At 29.0% G+C, this 17,744-nt stretch overlaps 1 pseudogene; it reads left to right on the top strand.

The window, feature by feature from the left end:
* Positions 1 to 5,777: 5,777 nt before the first annotated feature.
* Positions 5,778 to 16,233, top strand: LOC111277464 (TORTIFOLIA1-like protein 1; annotated as a pseudogene).
* Positions 16,234 to 17,744: the final 1,511 nt, after the last annotated feature.

Genomic DNA, 17,744 nt, shown 5'->3' with positions numbered 1-17,744 from the left:
AAAATTTTGAAATTATCCTGGAGCAGGTGTGGATGTCATTCCTGGATAAGGATTGGGATATCCACTAGGAGTAGGAATTGGTACTCTAGTTCCTTGAAAAGGTTGGGTCGGTTGTGGCTCAAACCCTGGAGGGTAAACAGGATCCACCATGTCTGACGGTTGCTCTTGAAAGCTGAGATTTTCTTCCACTGCTTTTCCTTTGTCAAGTTTCCTAAGTATATCCATTATTGTACTAAGATCCCCTCTTAGTTCTTCTTGAGCTTTCTCGATTCTTTCAAATCGACTAGTCTGTTCTTGCTCTATGATTCTTGTCTGAGCCCTGCTATTATATGAATGACGAGTGGGTTGAGTCAAAATTTTTGAAGGGTAAGCTATTTTTGAACCTTTACCACAAAATTTTTTTTAGAAAAATCAGAATGCCATGTGTCGAAATTAAAAAAAAAATTTTAAAAAAATAAAATGGTGCAAATGATGCATGAATGCAAGTAAAATATTTACTCCTGGATAAATTTCAATACTAGAAATTTTCATTGATTCCATACAACTTTGATTACATGGGATTTATCATCCTAGAATTATATCCATAGAAGCGTTTGACTTGCTCATAATGGTCTTTTGCCTCGTCTAGAAAGTTTACTAGGCACTATCCATATTCTCCTATAAGATTGACTTCTTGTCTTAATGTTTCTACCTTTTCAACCATCTCTCATGCTTTCTTTACTGCCTTGTAAACTTGATTAGTCAAGTGCTCTATGTACTGTTGCCTCCCTAAGCTTTCTGCCTTTCATCTTATGCGAGCATCTTTTTCTGAATCACATGTTAAGATCCAATCTTTTTCCCTTCTATGCCACTCATCTATCATTACTGAAATATGGCTCTTGTGGTCTTGCAGTTGTAGCTTCAACCCTTGGATCACCTAGTGAAGTGATTCTTTTTCATTCAGTACTTCGAAGTGATTTCTTCTCTCTTTTGCGAACATGACTTTCAACCTTTCCTTTTCATTTTGGCATTCCATCAATCTTGTTGAGGTTGTAGAGTATAATCCCTTCCAATTCTTACATTCTTGAGAAATTCTGGTGGTTTTCTCTTGTTTTTCTTGAGCTTTGCCTTTCCATTGGTTTATTTCTTGTTGGAGCCTATCCACTTCATGTTGCCGACTAAGGTAAGACTTAGTGATTTTTTTAGTTTTGAATTGGATTCGTAACCTTTTGTTTTCTTGGTGTAGCTCTTTTAAATCACTATTAGCCATATCACGTTCTTTTATGACTTTTTCTAATCTGTTCCCTTGTATCTCTGCTTCATATTTCAATTGCCCTACTTTGTCGTGAAGTCTCAAATTTTCTCTTCTTATTTCTTCTTTCTCAGTTTCTAATTCTTTCTTGACAAGCTCAATTTCTGATAATTGCATTTTTTTCAAAAGATTAACTAATTGATATGAGCTATCATCAAGAGGGAGTACTATGTCTCTAGACCGCCTTGCTTTTTAAATCTGGTAATCAGAAGTGACTTTGTCGATGAGAGGCCCTAACCTCATTCTTTGTGTTCTTTTCCATGCTTGGATCAACTGTTTCGAGATTCTTGATGGATTCGATTCCCCACAAATAAATTCTATTTGGACCAGGTCATGAGTAGCAGGAACAAACTGCTTTGCACCATATTGCCTAAGTACCATCAATGGAATGTAACTTACAATACCCCATAATCCTAACAACGGTATCCATGGCTCATTTTCTTCACGATACAACAAGGGCACACGAGGCATCCAAGGCGTCATCCACTCGATTTCATCCCCAGTAAGCCTTCGTAAGAAAAAGACCTAATCTTCCTTAGTCTTTAATGTTGACCATTGACTTTTACAAAACTTTTTGATTGGTGCCTTATTTCGAAGATATGGTTTCGAAAATGCACTATTCCCACACTTGAAATGACTCATAACCCATACGTATAATAGAGATGCACATCCTATGAATCATCCTTTTTCATTTCGTCGACAGAAATTCAATGACCGAATGGTTTCTGCTAAGACTGCTGGTGTAGGATTAATTGCTTGGGTTTCAATTTGCTCGAAAAAATCTACCACAGTTATCTCATTATAACTCAAAGTCTTTAGAAAGATTACCATGCCATACAATGATAAAGTAAACACAGCCATGCCTTTGTCATCATTTAAGTGCTCCTGGATGAAGTTTCGAAGAAAGTCTGAACGAATGCCGAGATGTTCACCTTTAGATTTTGCAAAGGAATCAATGGTTTCTACTTTAACCCCCATAAGCTTGGCTAACTTTTTAAGATAACCTAATTTTGACTTTCGTGTAAATACTTTATCCGGACATTGTAGTTCTATCCCGAGTAAAACTAAATACTCCTCGATAGTTGGCACCAAATCTTCCTGATTAAAAGTGAAGCATCTATAAGGTGGATCCCAAAACTGTATAGCTACTTTGACCAGCTGTTCATCAATCACTAATGAAATGAAGGATGCAATCTGCCCATACTTTTTACAAAAGCTTTCTTTTTTTTCTTCACTTAACTGACCCCAGATAGCAGCTAACTCTTTTAAATCATTCTGTGTGAGATCTAAATGCATTTTCTCTAGTAATTCAGACACATAATCGGTAGGCAGACAATCTCCATTCTTTTGTTGAACTTCTTTTAACCAAACATGTACTTCATTATATGATTCACATGGCACACTGACTGAGGATGAGCAAATTTGTAGTTCTACGGGATCCATGAAAACTTTTTAGGAGAAATATGTCATAGAGCAAATATCTGGATGTAAAACTGTATGATATGATTAATGCAAAAAAAAAAAAGAAACAAAATTGAGTTAGTGTGGTTCGAAAAAAACATTTTTTTTTTTTAGTGTTTTTGAGATTTTTTTTTTGTTTTGTTTTGTTTCATATTATACACAACTTTTATTCTTAGGTTTTTCCTACAAGAAGAAGGACAAGACTCTACATAAAGCTAGTTTTCTAGGCTTATTATATGCTGGGTTTAGATTAACAAGGTCTAAAGGTTCTCAAATCCTCACTGTCGTCCATGTTGGACTAGTAAGGTATCCCGATCCTCACCTATTACAGGTTACGAACGGAAAGGGTTCAATTCGAGTGAAAGTATTTCGCTTGCCATTGCGGAGGTTATCACCTCACGAGAGCATAGGTACTTTACTTCCTCCTATAAAAGACGGAGCCCGGGTATAGAGCTCATGTATGAGATGCATCGTGCCATTGTGTGTAAATATATCCTAATTTATTGAGAGTAATATATATACAGAAGAATAAAACATAAGAGGCATAGTAAAAGAAATTTGTGTGAATTTTTTACTTTTTATTTTTGATTTGTTTTGATTTGTTTTGTTTTTTTTTTTTTTTTACTAAAAATGAAAAAATTTGAGAAATTGATTAAAACTATTTAAATCAAAATTTGAGGATAACAAGTAGTTAATTTTGGCTTGACTCTCAAAAACAAAAGGTGTCCCCAGTGGAGTCACCATGCTATCGTAACGGTTTTGTGTCCGCCCGACGAATTTGAAAACGAAATAAAAATAATAACGAAGTCGCCACCAATCTTTTTTGGCTAGGTGCGATTGGTCACCTACTAAAACATATCCTTTTAAAAAATTTTAAAATTAATTAAAGTTTATTACAAAGATAATTTTACAGTCTGCGAAACAGTTTGGGTTCGGGAGTCGGTTACGTGTGGGGAAGGATTAGCACCCCCACAACGCCCGTTAAAAATGGTACCAATTAACTACATGTTATCCTTCGATTTCGATAAAAACAATCTTATTTTCAGTGTTTGAAAAATAATTTCCTTGATTTTTTATTTTTTAAAAAATTTATTCTCGAGAAAAATAAATTAAAACATTTTTATTGAAATAATTCTTAAAATGTTTCAGTACGTTGGTAACATTAGAAGAACCTTTTCTCACCTAAAGATTTTTTAGGCATCACTTCTCAGAATACCTTAGAATCTCATCTTTGGAGGCTCGAATTTATTTTTCGTAAGAAAATATCATGCATGCAATGCAAAAATGTTACCATGTTTATACACACATTTTATTCTCATTTGTTAGAAATTTTATTAATTATTTTATTAATATTCTTATTTAAAATTGAAATTTTGAAAAAAAAGAAATTTAATTATATTGAATATTTTCTATAAATATTCTAATACGCTGGTAATATTTTACAAAAAAATTTTCTCACCTAGAGATTTCTTAAAGCATCACTACTCGGAATATTTTTAGAATCCCATCATTGGATTAAATTTCTTTTCTTCTCATTTTTATTATTTATATTTTTGTTATATTAATCAATTTTTATTTATTATTTTTAAAAAAGAAAATTTTTATTGTGTTGAAAATTTTTATAAATACTCCAATATACTGGTAGTATTTAAGAAAATCTTCTCACCTAGAGATTTCGTAGGCATCACTACTCGGAATACCTTTGAATCTCATCATCGGATAAAAATTTCTTTTTCTTTCATTTTTTTATTACTTTAGTATTATTATTATATTTATTTTTATATTATTTATTTTAAAGTTTTTTCTAAAAATTAACATAATTATATAAAAAAAATTTAACAACAATTTTATCATTTAATCTAACAAATATAAATATTTTAATATACATAAATATTAATAAAATAATGTATAAAAAATAAGAAAAATTCAAAAAAAAAAATTTTTTTACCTGAACCGGACCGTTGCGCGGTTCGATTCAACAGTTCGGTCCAGTGATTCGGTGGTTCAAGCGGTTCAGTACCAGTTCGATTTGGTCTGGGTGATTCGGTTCCGGTCCAGTCAGACCGATCAGAAGGCTGATGAAGGAAGCGGGTCGCGGGTCGAGTGCGTGGACCCCAGGTCGGGTCACGGGTAGACGCGCGGATCCTCAGCGTTTAAAACGACGTCGTTTTAGACTTTATTGAAACAACGTCACTTTGGGTTTTGGCAATTTATATAAAACCAAGAATTTTTTTTTCGATCATTTTTCTCAGCTTTCAAAAAAAAAAATTCTCTTTTTTTTTTCTCTCCTTTCTTCTTCAACTGGGCATCGACCGGCAGACCGCCGTTGTCGCCGTTCTTCGGTCACCGATCGCCATTGTCGGTGGTCAAAAAATTCCCAAAAAACACCCAAAAAATTCTTCTCGTCACCCTAAACACAGATCCGGACTTGGTTTCTCACAAAAGTAGCCCAAACAACCTAGATTGGCCTTCAAAGTTTCAGCTGAAAAAACTTTTCTTTTGTTTGTGTGATTTCTGGTTTGTTTTTGTTGTGTGTTTTTGTAGGTATAATTTGACGCTGGGTTCCCCGTTCCAGGGGACTGTTTTTGCTTTTTTTTTTTGTTTTTGCAAAAAAATTTTTTACAGAAGCTTCTCTTTTTTTATTTTGCCATTTTTTGCTTCCGTTTCTTTTCTCAATTCTACCTTTTTCGTATGCAGTTAACAAGCTCTATTTATAGAGCTTGTTGGGATTTAAATCCCAGATCTTTTGGGATTCGAATCACATTTTTCAACTAAAAAATCACGGCTACCGTTCTTGATTGACGGCTTGTCAGTCGGCCGTTGACAGCTAGCGGCGGTGATTTTAGACTTTAGGGATTGTGCATTTAATGCACTAGATTTGAATCGGATAAGGATAAAGAAGAAGGGAAAAGAAAGGAAGAAAGAAAAAAGAAGAAAAGAGAAGAAGACAAACACAGAAACGAGAATAAAAGAAAGAGAGAAGAAAAAAAATTAAATAACTAATAATAAAAAAAAAATAAAAAAAATGGTGTTTACAAAGAGTACTGTGGACCTTGATTTGGCTATCAAAGCTGCAATTCCAATGGGAGGTTTTGCTCCTAGAGGTGATATCATCAATGCGGTAAGAGGAAAAGTTGAAAATGTCACTCCACTCCTTCGATGTGTGAAGATACCAAATGGTAATTATCTATTGTCAGAGATCATAGTTTGTGTCGATAAACAAGGAATCAAGGTGATATCATGCAATGTCAGAAAGGAGAATGTTCGTGACAATTGCAGGACAACAATCAAATTTCCAGCCTAAGTGGAATGAATGTTGCTTTACATGTGTGATTTTCCACTTCTATTGTAGTGATCAATTTATACTTATCTGTGTTATGTCTTTAAGTTTAATTTTATATCAATAAAATCTTTATTGATCTGCTTTAAAACGATTGGTTTACACACAAATAGCAAGAATTAAATTTGGCACACAAGTATGAGCATGTACGGTGGTCTCCACCAGCACCACCGCCTGTCTATTTTTACAAGATAAATTTTATTTTAATTGATGCTAATTAAGAACAAAAAGAAAAATTGGAAAACCCTTGCAAGCAATATACAATAGTTTTAAAATTTTTTATATATACTTGGTTACAAAAGGCTATTATATATTATATACGCAACCATGCATTCACACCTATAATTATAAGTTGTACATGTACTTGGTTTAAGTACAACAAAAAAAAATGCATGACTACTGATATATGCATAACAGTTGAGGCGTTAGGGGCATGCATGCAGCAAAAGCTTTGGAAGTTGCTACACAGATATGGGATTAATTTGTAGAGTTGATTGTGAGCGGTTTTAGCCAAGATAATTTTTCTGCTCCTATTGCTCCTCCAATTATGAAAAAATATATATATATATATTTGGTTTCTAAAGTACTGAATCACAATAGTCAAAGAAATGGTATAATAACTCATCGATTGCTAACCAAGTATAACTTATCTTTTTAATTTTAATTAGAATGATGCTTTTTAACAGGACGAAGAAACGCCCATTTCATTATTAGCTAATTAAATCTACTGCTAATAATTTATTTTGAGTTATGAAAGTATATGCAAAAGAAGGCTTCCTTGCATCATACGATTTATGGATGTCAATAGCTTACTACTTAATATAAACTAGCGTTGTGATTTAAAACAATATATAAATATATAGGCAAAATATTTATTGACTTTATATGGAGATTTGAGTTGTCAAGCTTTGTGCTCAAAAACTTTATTTTTCTCTCTCTTTCTCTCTCTCTCCATATATATATATATCAAGGCCTATAGCTCGTATTACTTGCATAAAATATTAAACTAGTTCAACGGAACAAAAAGTTTATTAGAATTCTAACGCAGTTAAAGCAACAATAAAACTATAGTAAATCAAATTTAGATTTTTTTTCCTATTAAATAGTCTTTACTTTTACTCAAATGTTCAGTCACATAATAAAATAAATTATATGGAAGAATCTTTATTTAATTAAAATTTTCACCCACTTAAACTAAAATTAACTTAATTTTATTGGATTTTTTAGTATTGAAAATGATACATAACTACCACATTTCATTAGTGAAATTAAAAGGCCAATTCAATGAAATGAATATGCATCAGCTTGGTGAAGCTTTAATTTGGTTCGTGAAATCATAAATTTTGAAGGAAATTAAGTATGATCTCTCAAGAAAGTGCATTATCCATGATTTTTTATTTTTATTTTCAGGGTATCTCGTATTCAAATTCACTCGTTTGGTTAAAAAGAAGTCACATATATTAAATCCTGAATAATTATTATATTCTCCTTGGCATATATGATGGTAATTTAAATAATCTCATTTAATTAATTAAATGTGATTATTCGAGGTGTTTTTTAACCAAAAAATACCTTGAACAATCTGTTACAAACCCCTCTGAAAGGGTGTTATTCAAGGCATTTTGTGGCAAAAAATGACTTCAATAATTCTCTTTCATTTCTTTTTGAGATTATTCAAGGCATTTTTAACTAAAAACGTTTTGAATAATCACTTATAAAAAATAAAAAATGATAATTCAAGGTATTTTTGGACAGATCTATGGATTTATCAACATTAAATTTGTAAAAAGGAACAAATTCTTCCTAACAATTAGGTTACGTATGATAAAAAAAGTATGAAAAGTCTTTTACTTTTTTATATTTTTTCTCTAGAAATTACTTTTACTTCATTTAAAATCCATATATTGTGAAGAAAATTATTTATCTTTACCCTTTCTTTTCTTTTTCAATCTAAATGGGAGGGGTGTAATTATATCCCTATTGTTAGATTGAAATGTCATAGAATGGGTTTTTTTTTTTCTAAATTGATGCATTTGCCCAAGTGACATGTCCGAAGGAATCAATGTTGAACTTATTTGACCCTTAGCAATTCATGCCAGGATTGGTTGTTGGGAGTTATCTAGACAGTCTATTTTATAAAATATTTGAGAGATAAAAAAAAACATAGATGCTTTATTTATCCCCAAGTCAAGATGAATATTATATGGTAGCGGCAAGAAATTCTTTGGCCTTGAATCAAGGTATTCAGGAAGAACAAGTTGTTATGATCAAAAATATCTTGAATAATGCCCTCATAAAAATTGAAGAAGATTATTTAAAGTATTTTTGGATAGAAATATTTTCAATAATTTCATTCAATTTTTTGTAAGGGATTATTGAAAGCTTTTTTCATGCCAAACGTCATATATAAACCAAACTTTTTATCAGTAGAAACCTACAATTGATTTACATTCATCTCCAAACATGCTTTTCAAAATGATAATAGATATTTCATAATTTTTTAATCATGTCAAATTAGGAAATAACGTTACTTCTCTTCTAAAATCTTAGAATACCACAAGGAGATGTGAGTTTTTGATTCCTGAACTTTGGGTACTATTGAAAATTCATCAATTTTCTTCGAAATCTAACCTTAAACCAAATGTTAGAATTAAATATCCAACTATAAAATTCTTTGAGAAAATATTTAAATTCTCTCAAACCAAATGCCCCTTAAAAATCTGCAAGGCTTTTAGGAATAGTAAGATTCTTAAACGTAATTAATTATAATAAATCTTTAATTTCTATTAACTATAATAAATCTTTAATTTCTTTCTTGCCCAAACTGCAATATATTAGTGTTGAAAACCTAAGCTACATGCAGAAACATTTCTTTCATTTAATTATTGGTACCTAACTACTGCACTAAGTAAAATTATATTATCATTAAGTTTAGGTTAGTAAAATTGAGATCAAAACTACTTCCAAATAGTGAAAAAGCCTAAAATCATGTCATGCTTGACTTACACAAAATAATAACAGTAAGCTGAAGTTGAGATAAGATCATAAAAAAAAAACTTGTTTTTTTAACCATTCTTCAGTTCCACCATAAAAATAAAACTAGTTTAATGAAAATATCATTTTGATAATAATAAAAATAAATAGATTTAAATGGTATTATATCTTTCCTAATAAAATTTATTGAATTCAAAACTAATAAATGAACATCTAATTATTTTAATAAGTAAATGATACAAAAAATTTTTTCTAGATTTCTCCATTTTAAGTATCTTGTAGATAAATTGATGCAATATGCTTGTTGGATTAGTCCAGAAATGAAATGTGATCCTTCTATCAATGTTTCATTTAACCATTATGATCTTTTAATTTTATTGTTGGGTCCCAAGCACACTTTTTCTTCTTGGTGAAATCCAAACATGACAGAGAAAGATTGGATTGTTTTTGTTTGTAAAATCGTGGCTTCACCTCAATTAATATCTATTTGTCTTCTTCTTAATTTTCCTTTTTTCCTTCAATCTCACTGAATTAAGTAGTTTTCTTATCTTTTTGGAAAGAAAAGTCTACTTACATTTTTTATTTTTTGAGAATATTTAATTACCCTTGCATTACTTTCATTTGTAAGGAACAGAGTTGCGTTAGTTATCTGTCTTAATCTAATTAACCTTTGATCAAAATGATTGTAATCGCTTGATTTTTATTGCTATTCTGATTGTCAATAAATGAACTTGACACTCTGCTTTTTGTAAATTTTCAGTTTGGGATTTGATAGCAGATTGAGCTATAGAGAAAGAATCAAAATTGGAATAGTGATGAGCAATATTGGGAATTGGTCTGCAGATATTGATTGAGATTCAATTGAAATTGCCTGTCAAATCTATCATTCGTATGTGCGTGGCAAAAACTTGTGAAACAGAAATTATAGATTTAATTGTTCAATGAAAAATATATATAATGGAAAATATATATACCATAAAGTACTAAAACTCAAATGACGCAAAAAAAAAAAAAATTAAAAATTTCTCATTTCAAGTAACTTATAGATTTACGGTTAGTTTAATATTGTTTTTATTGTTGAAAAAATTAGGATTAGAAAACATGTATTTAAAAAGTGTGATAAAAATGTGATTAAAAATTTTAAATATTAATAATACTGTTAAAAATTATTATGAGTAATTAAAATATTTTAAAATATATACATAAAATAAAAATAATATTTTAAATATAAGATAATATAATGAATTTCATCCTAAAAACCTTTCCACTCAAGATTTTTTTATTATTTAACATTATATTTGGATAAAAAAACAGTTTTTAATTCAAAAATTACTTTCAACAATAATAGTTAACAAAATCTTAATTAATGTAATACACTCACCGGATTAGTCCGCATGCGCTTTCATAAATTCAATATAAAATGTCTATTGATTTTTTTTTTTTTAAATAAAAAATTTGATGATAGTTTAAGATAAGTAGTTACAAATCGTATATTTGAGATGATTTCAATAAACAATCATTGATAAAACTCGAACTTAAAATCTCTTTTGAAAAAAATAAAATTTAATCGATTGGATCAATAACTTGTTGGTAAATGTTTATTGATTTTAATTTCCTTATCCTTCTTCTTTTGATTCAATATTTTTACTATCATTTTTATTATGAGAATTATTATGAAATTTTAATGTATTCCATTCATAATTACAATGATTGGTAAAGAAAATTATAATTACTTCTATGTATGTTTTGTATATATTTATTTTTTTTACTTTAGATCAAAGTTTAATTTATAATTAATTTAAATAAAAAATAATATTTTTAATTTCAACCATTTTGATTTAAGAATAAAAAACATAAAACTTACACATTAAAAATAAATTTATTCAATTAAAATATTTAATATAAAATTCAACTATATATTATGAAATAAGATTTTGAGGTTGTAATTAAATCACGAATCAAAATTTCGTTTTAACTCTTGAAATTAAATTTGTGAAACTAAAACTCTTTTTTAATTGAAAAAACGACAGATTCATACTTACTTTTATGTAAAAAATACATGTAATCATTATTTTAAATTAAATGCTTCGAGCATTTACACTAATTTAATTTCTTTCAATTTTTTTATATCTTTTTTAATTAACTTTTTTCGTATTATATAAAGTAAGAAAACGTGCTGTCAAGGATTCAAGGTAAAATAGAATTGTTGAAACTAATCTTATATAATAATCTTAACAAAGCCAGAGCTTTTGGTAAGTACTTTAATACTAATTTTAAAAAAAAATTAATTAATTATATATATTTATTGTTTTCTATTTCAGTGTACTATATTTTCGACTCTTAAAACCACAAATGAATGGTTTTGAGCTCAAAGAAATTATAGTGTGTATATATATAGTGTGTGTATATATATACACACACACACACAAAGACTTTTATAGTAAGTTTAAGTTTTTAACCTTACAATAAAGTCAACAAATAATAATTATTAGATCTGTATAATTAAATCTCAATCATTGATTAAATTTTAAAGTAAAGAAAGATAAAATTTGCTTATTAAGTAATGAGAATACAAAACAAAATTTATAAAATTTTATATATAATTTAAATAATATTCACTTTATGTAATTGTTTTTTATTTTTCACTTTATTATATGTTTATGAAAAAAACCTAAAATAAAAAAATTATTATTAAAATTATTCATTTAAAAAAATTAATGTAATTGGTATTTACAAAAATATCTAAAAAATATTAAAAAAATAATTATAAAGAAATTAAAAAATATTAACATAAAAATTCTTTCAAAAAAATTAACTTAAAAGAATTTATATTTTAAATAAAACTAAAAAATTATTATCATAATCAAATGAGAGAAATAATAAAATTTATATCAATTTATGTAAAATGAGATAGAAGTATCATAACATGCTTAAAAACGAGTTATGAATATTTTAAACATAATTAAATGTAAAAAAAAAGGTTAAGAGAATTATTTTAATGTAAATAATTAAGCAAATAACGTAAAATTTAAATTAATTATTTTTCTTATAAATATATAAGAAAATAGTTAAAAATACATTCAAGGATAAAAATTAACATAAAAGAAATTATACTTTTAAAAAAATTAATCAAAAATTTATTAATGTAAGTATGTTAAAGGAATTGTAAAATTTGTATCATTAGCGTAAAATATATTAGAAGTGTTGTAATACCTAAGCAATAACTATAATAATTCTAAACTTAATGAAATATAAGAATAACCATAAAAAATACTATAATATAAATAATTAAGATAGCAACATAAAATTTTAATTAATTATTATTTCTATAAATATATAAGAAAAATATCTAAAATAAATGTGAATACTCAAGAAAAAAGTAACAATCGTATTATTTTGAGTAAAATAGATAAGAAGTGTCATAACATACTAAAAAATAATTATAACAATTTTAAACATATTAAAAGTAAGAATAAACGTAAAATATATTATTTTAACGTCAATAATTATGATGGGAATATAAAAATTTAATTGATTATTTTTTTGTATATAATATAATAGCTATAAATTAAAAAATAAATTTGTAACGTAAATAAGTGTGAAAAACGTAAAATTAGTGTCACTTAGAGTAAAATGGGCAAAAAGTATCATAACAAACTAAGAAAAAATTATGATAATTCTAAACATAATCAAAGGTAAGAACATTCATAAGAAAATATTATTATAATGTAAATAATTATATTAATAGCCTAAAATTTTAACTAATTATTATTTTTTAAAATATATAAAGAAAGTAGCTAAAAATTGAAAAACAAATAGATTATGTAAAATTAGTATCATTTGGTGTTAAACTAAAAAAAGTATCATAACACACTAAAAAAAAGTTATTATAATTTTAAATATAATTAAAGGTAAGGACAATTATAAAAATATATTATTTTAACATAAATGATTAATTTATCATCATAAAATTTCAATTAATTATTTTGTTAAACATATAAGAAAAATAGCTAAAAATTAAAAAACATATTGGTCACATAAATAAGTGAGAAGATACATATAGTGTAAAATGGGTATGAATTGTTGTAAATTGTAATACAACTAAAAAACATTATGACATTTATAAACATAATGGTAAGTAAGAGCAACCATAATAATATATTATCATAACGTAAATAATTATATTGGCAACATAAGCTTTAATTAATTATTATTATGTAAATATTTAAATAAAATAGGTAGAAATTAAAAAATAACTTGATAAAGTAAATGTGAGAACAAATGTGAAATTAATATCATTTGGCCTAAAATAGGTAAGAAGTGTAGGAACATATTAAGAGTTATGATAATTTTAAACGTAATAGAAAAATAAACTACCATAAGAAAATATTATTGTAAAGTAAATAATTATGTTAACAACTTCAAATTTTAATTAATTATTATTCCTATAAATATATTAAAAAATAAATTAGTATCATTTGGTATGAAATGGGTAAGAAGTATTATAAAACACTAAGAGTTATGGCAATTTTAAATGTAATGAAAAGTAAGAACAATCATAAAAATATATTAGTATACTATAAATAATTATGATGGTAACGTAAACTTTTAATTAACTATTATTTTGTAAATATATATAAGGAAAATAGCAAAAAAATAAAAAATAAAATAACAATTTAAACAAGTGAAAAGAAACATAAAATTAGTATTATTTGACACAAAATAAATAATAAGTGTCGTAATATATTAAGAAAGAGTTATAACAATTCTAATCATAATAAAAGTTAAAAACAATTGCAAGAATATATTATTGTAATATAAGTAATTATGTTGGCAATTTAAAATTCTAACTAATTATTATTTTTTAAATATATAAGAAATATAACTAAAAATTGAAAAGCAAATAGGTAATGTAAAACAAAGAAAAAAAATATAAAATTAGTATAATTTGATGTAAAATCAATAAAAAATTTCATAACCTACTAAAAAAAAAAATGACAATTCTAAATATAATTGAAGGTAAGAACAATCATAAAAAAATTGTTATAAAATTAAGTTAAGAATGTAAAATTTTAATTATTTATTTATTTGTAAGTATATAAGAAAATAGCTAAAAATTGAAAAACAATTGGTAACATAAACAAGTGAGAATAAATGTAAAATTAATATCATTTAACGTAAAATGAGTATGAATTATCGTAATATGCTAAAAAAGTTATTAAAATTTTAAATGTAATAAAAATTAAGAACAACCATAATAATATTATTATGACATAAATAATTATATTTGTAGATATCCTATTTAGTCCGGACCCAAGCCCATTGGATCTGGTCCAATGGGGTTTGAGTCTAAGCCCATTGGACCCGGTTTAAGATCCAACTAGCAGGCCTAATTGACTTTTATTTTTATTTTTTTAGTTAATTTATCTGTTTTATTAGATTTATCATTAGTTTAACAAGATTTAGTGATAAAAAATAAAAAATTATATCTTTGGTCCTAAATTGGAGGTTGTAGAGTTCCTATAGGTTTTAATATGAGGTAGGATGAGTCTTAAGTTTTTGATAACTCAGTCGAATGAGGACTTTCATCTGATCAGAAATTCTTCTAATCTGGTCCTATAAACAGCAACAAAGCAACGGAAACGGAGGAGGGGGGGAGAAAACAGAAGCAAAATAAAAAGGGAAGCCCCTATTGCCACCAAGCCCTCGAGGCCTCCTCTTGGTGGGAAACCTTCCCTTCATTGACCTTGACCTTCACTCTTACTTTGTTGTACTAGCTCATACCTATGGGCCAGTTGTGAAACTCCAACTTGGGAGCAGGATTGTTATCCTGGTGACCTCCCCATTCATGACCCGAGAAATGCTTAAAGACCAAGATTTGTCCAATCTGATGGAATTGCTCCAGGTTTGAAAGGAAGGGGACCTTCTTGGAGATCTGGAATGTCTGATGATTAGGATTTCCCCGTATTTGGTGCTTTTAGAAAGGGGTAAGTTGCTTCAAGAAGAGCTCCAGATAGCAGCAGCCTGGATGATGGGTCACCCGAAGTTTCAGCCGTCATACATGGACCAGGTTCTAGAGAACATGTTGGAAAATGCGCTCCACTTTGTTACATCGAGATGGGGCCAAAACGTTGCCTTATTAGTGTGCAAGTCGTGGTACAAAGTCGAGTCACTGACGCGGGGTGCAATCTGGTGCAGCAACGTGTATGGCTAAGATGGTGGAATGTGCAACTGATCCTCCTTTGGCTGTTTTTCAGAAGCTGTGTCCAAGAATTTGCAAGCTGTTGAATAATCAAAATTTTATGGCTAAGGCTTCCATTTTACCGGTAGTGGCGAGTCTGTCATAGGTGGGAGCAATTGCACCTCATAGCTTGGAATCCTTGCTACAAAGCATCCATGAATGCCTTGGAAGCACAGATTGGGTGACGCGAAAGGCAGCTGCTGATGCTTTGAGTGCTTTGGCACTACATTTAAGCAACTTGATTACAAATAGAGTAGCTTCAACGATAACAGTACTGGAGGGTTGTTGCTTTGACAAGATGAAACCTGTTAGAGATAGCATGACAGAAGCATTGCAATTATGGAAGAAGATTACAGAAAAAGGGGAAGATGAAACTGCAGATGACCAGAAAGCCTCGTCTCATGATGGTGAAAATGCTCAATCAGCTGAATCCTCTGAAAAGAATGGCTTTAAAATTTGAAATGTTGATGACAAAAATCCAGATCCATCAGTAAAAGATTCATCTAATAATCTGTCCCCTACTTCAGATTTTGTTTCCAAAGGGAAAGGTGGAAGCATTCTTGACAAAGCAGTTGTAATTTTAAGGAAGAAAGCTCATGCATTAACAGACAAAGAGTTGAATCTGGAATTCTTCCAGAAACTGGAAACAAGGGGTTCTAGTGATTTGCCAGTTGAAGTAGTTGTTCCTCGCAGATATCTTAATTTTTTGAACTCGAAGAATAAGGAAGAGTCAGAACCAAAATGATCCAGCTTCAAGAAGAAGGTTGAATGGTGTGGGAAACAGCCAAGTGGATGATTTTCATGCAACTTCCAGCAACATACTAAAAATTTAAAGGAATCGGACAGTGGAAGAGGCTAAGATGGTGCTTGAAAAGTCACAGCTTTGGCTTCAGATTTGGGACATTAAGGGATAATTTTTTAGAATCTAGCTCTAGATCTATGACATGGAGGTTGAAAGAGGGTTCGTGGTGAAATTTAGGAGTTTCCTGATCATCAATAGATGGCTAACGACGACGTCATAGTGGTTGACAGTGGTGGAAGGCGTGGGGGTGAACAACAAGTTTTTTTGGAAAATATAAAGATCCGGTAGCTGTGCTCTTAATCAATTTTTCTTGAAAATAAGTTTTTTTAAAAATATTTTTGGGAAAAAATTAAAAGTATCAATTTTTCTTGAAAATAGGCTTTCTAAAAAATATTTTTGAGAAAAAGTTGAAAGTATCAATTTTTCTTAAAACTAAGTTTTGAAAAATATTTTTGAGAAAAAATTGAAAGTATTAATTTTCCTTAAAAATAAGTTTTCAAAAGTGAATTTTTGAGGAAAAATTGAAAGTATCAATTTTCCTCAAAACTAAAGTTTCTAAAAAATATTTTGGGGAAAAGTTGAAAGTATCAATTTTTCCTATACAAAAGCAATCAATTTTTTTTTTAATGTTAAATAATCCGACGATGGAGCCTCTGCAAGTGAAACAATAGTTTTCTTGCATACTTTTGAGGTGAAGGAATTTTTTCAATTTTTTGCTAAAAGTATTAGAGTCAATTGAGAATAATTTTCAATAATTAATTGCTTGGTAAATTTTTAAGGCTTATTGGACAACACAAAATTAAGCTGGTACCATCTTTCGATGGGCGTTGTGAGGGTGCTATAACCTTCCTCACACGATCGTACTCCCAAACCCTATTACTGGTTAGTAGACCTGAACTTATTCTTTTAGGGACCCTTAAGCTAGGGTGTTCCCTGAAAGGATAGATTCCTTAGGTGGCCAATCGCACCTAGATAAAAAAGATTGGTGGCAACTCCTTCAAGTCAATGTCTAGCGATAGATCCCTGGATCTAGACATTATGATAGCTTGGTGACTCCGCTGGGGACCTCTGAGAGTTAGGCCAGCAAATAAATTTGTGTTATCCAAAAGCCTAATAAAATTGAACATTTTTGTATAGATTTTTTATTCATTCATGTTTATTTACTTTATTAATTATGTCATTCATATGCATATGCATAACATGAGCTCTATACCCGAGCTCCGTCCCTCTAGGAGGAGTAAAGTACCTATTGCTTTCGTGAGGTTTAATGCCTCCGTAGTGGCTAGCGAAATACTCCCACTCAAATTGAACCTTTTTCACTTGTAGCCTATAATGGGTGAGGATTGGGGTGCCTTATTAGTTTGTGACGGACAATGATGTAGAGAGCAATTTGGGAACTTTTAGACTTTACCTTGAACTACATATAATGAACCTTAGAAGTGCCAACCCTAAGATAGAGCCATTTCTACCTAATGATAGATATACTCTGAAACTAGGACACAAAAAAGGCGTTTATCTAATCATTTTGATTGTTTGACTTTGTGCATCATTTTCATTATTATATGTAACATTATGCATTGGCATCACTTTCATATCATCTATGAAACTAACCATG

This window comes from Durio zibethinus, chromosome 19, assembly GCF_047325235.1.
Source record: "Durio zibethinus cultivar Kanyao isolate XHJ-2024 chromosome 19, ASM4732523v1, whole genome shotgun sequence".
Classification (NCBI taxonomy): Eukaryota; Viridiplantae; Streptophyta; class Magnoliopsida; order Malvales; family Malvaceae; genus Durio; species Durio zibethinus.
This window is presented reverse-complemented; position numbering and strand designations above follow the sequence as displayed.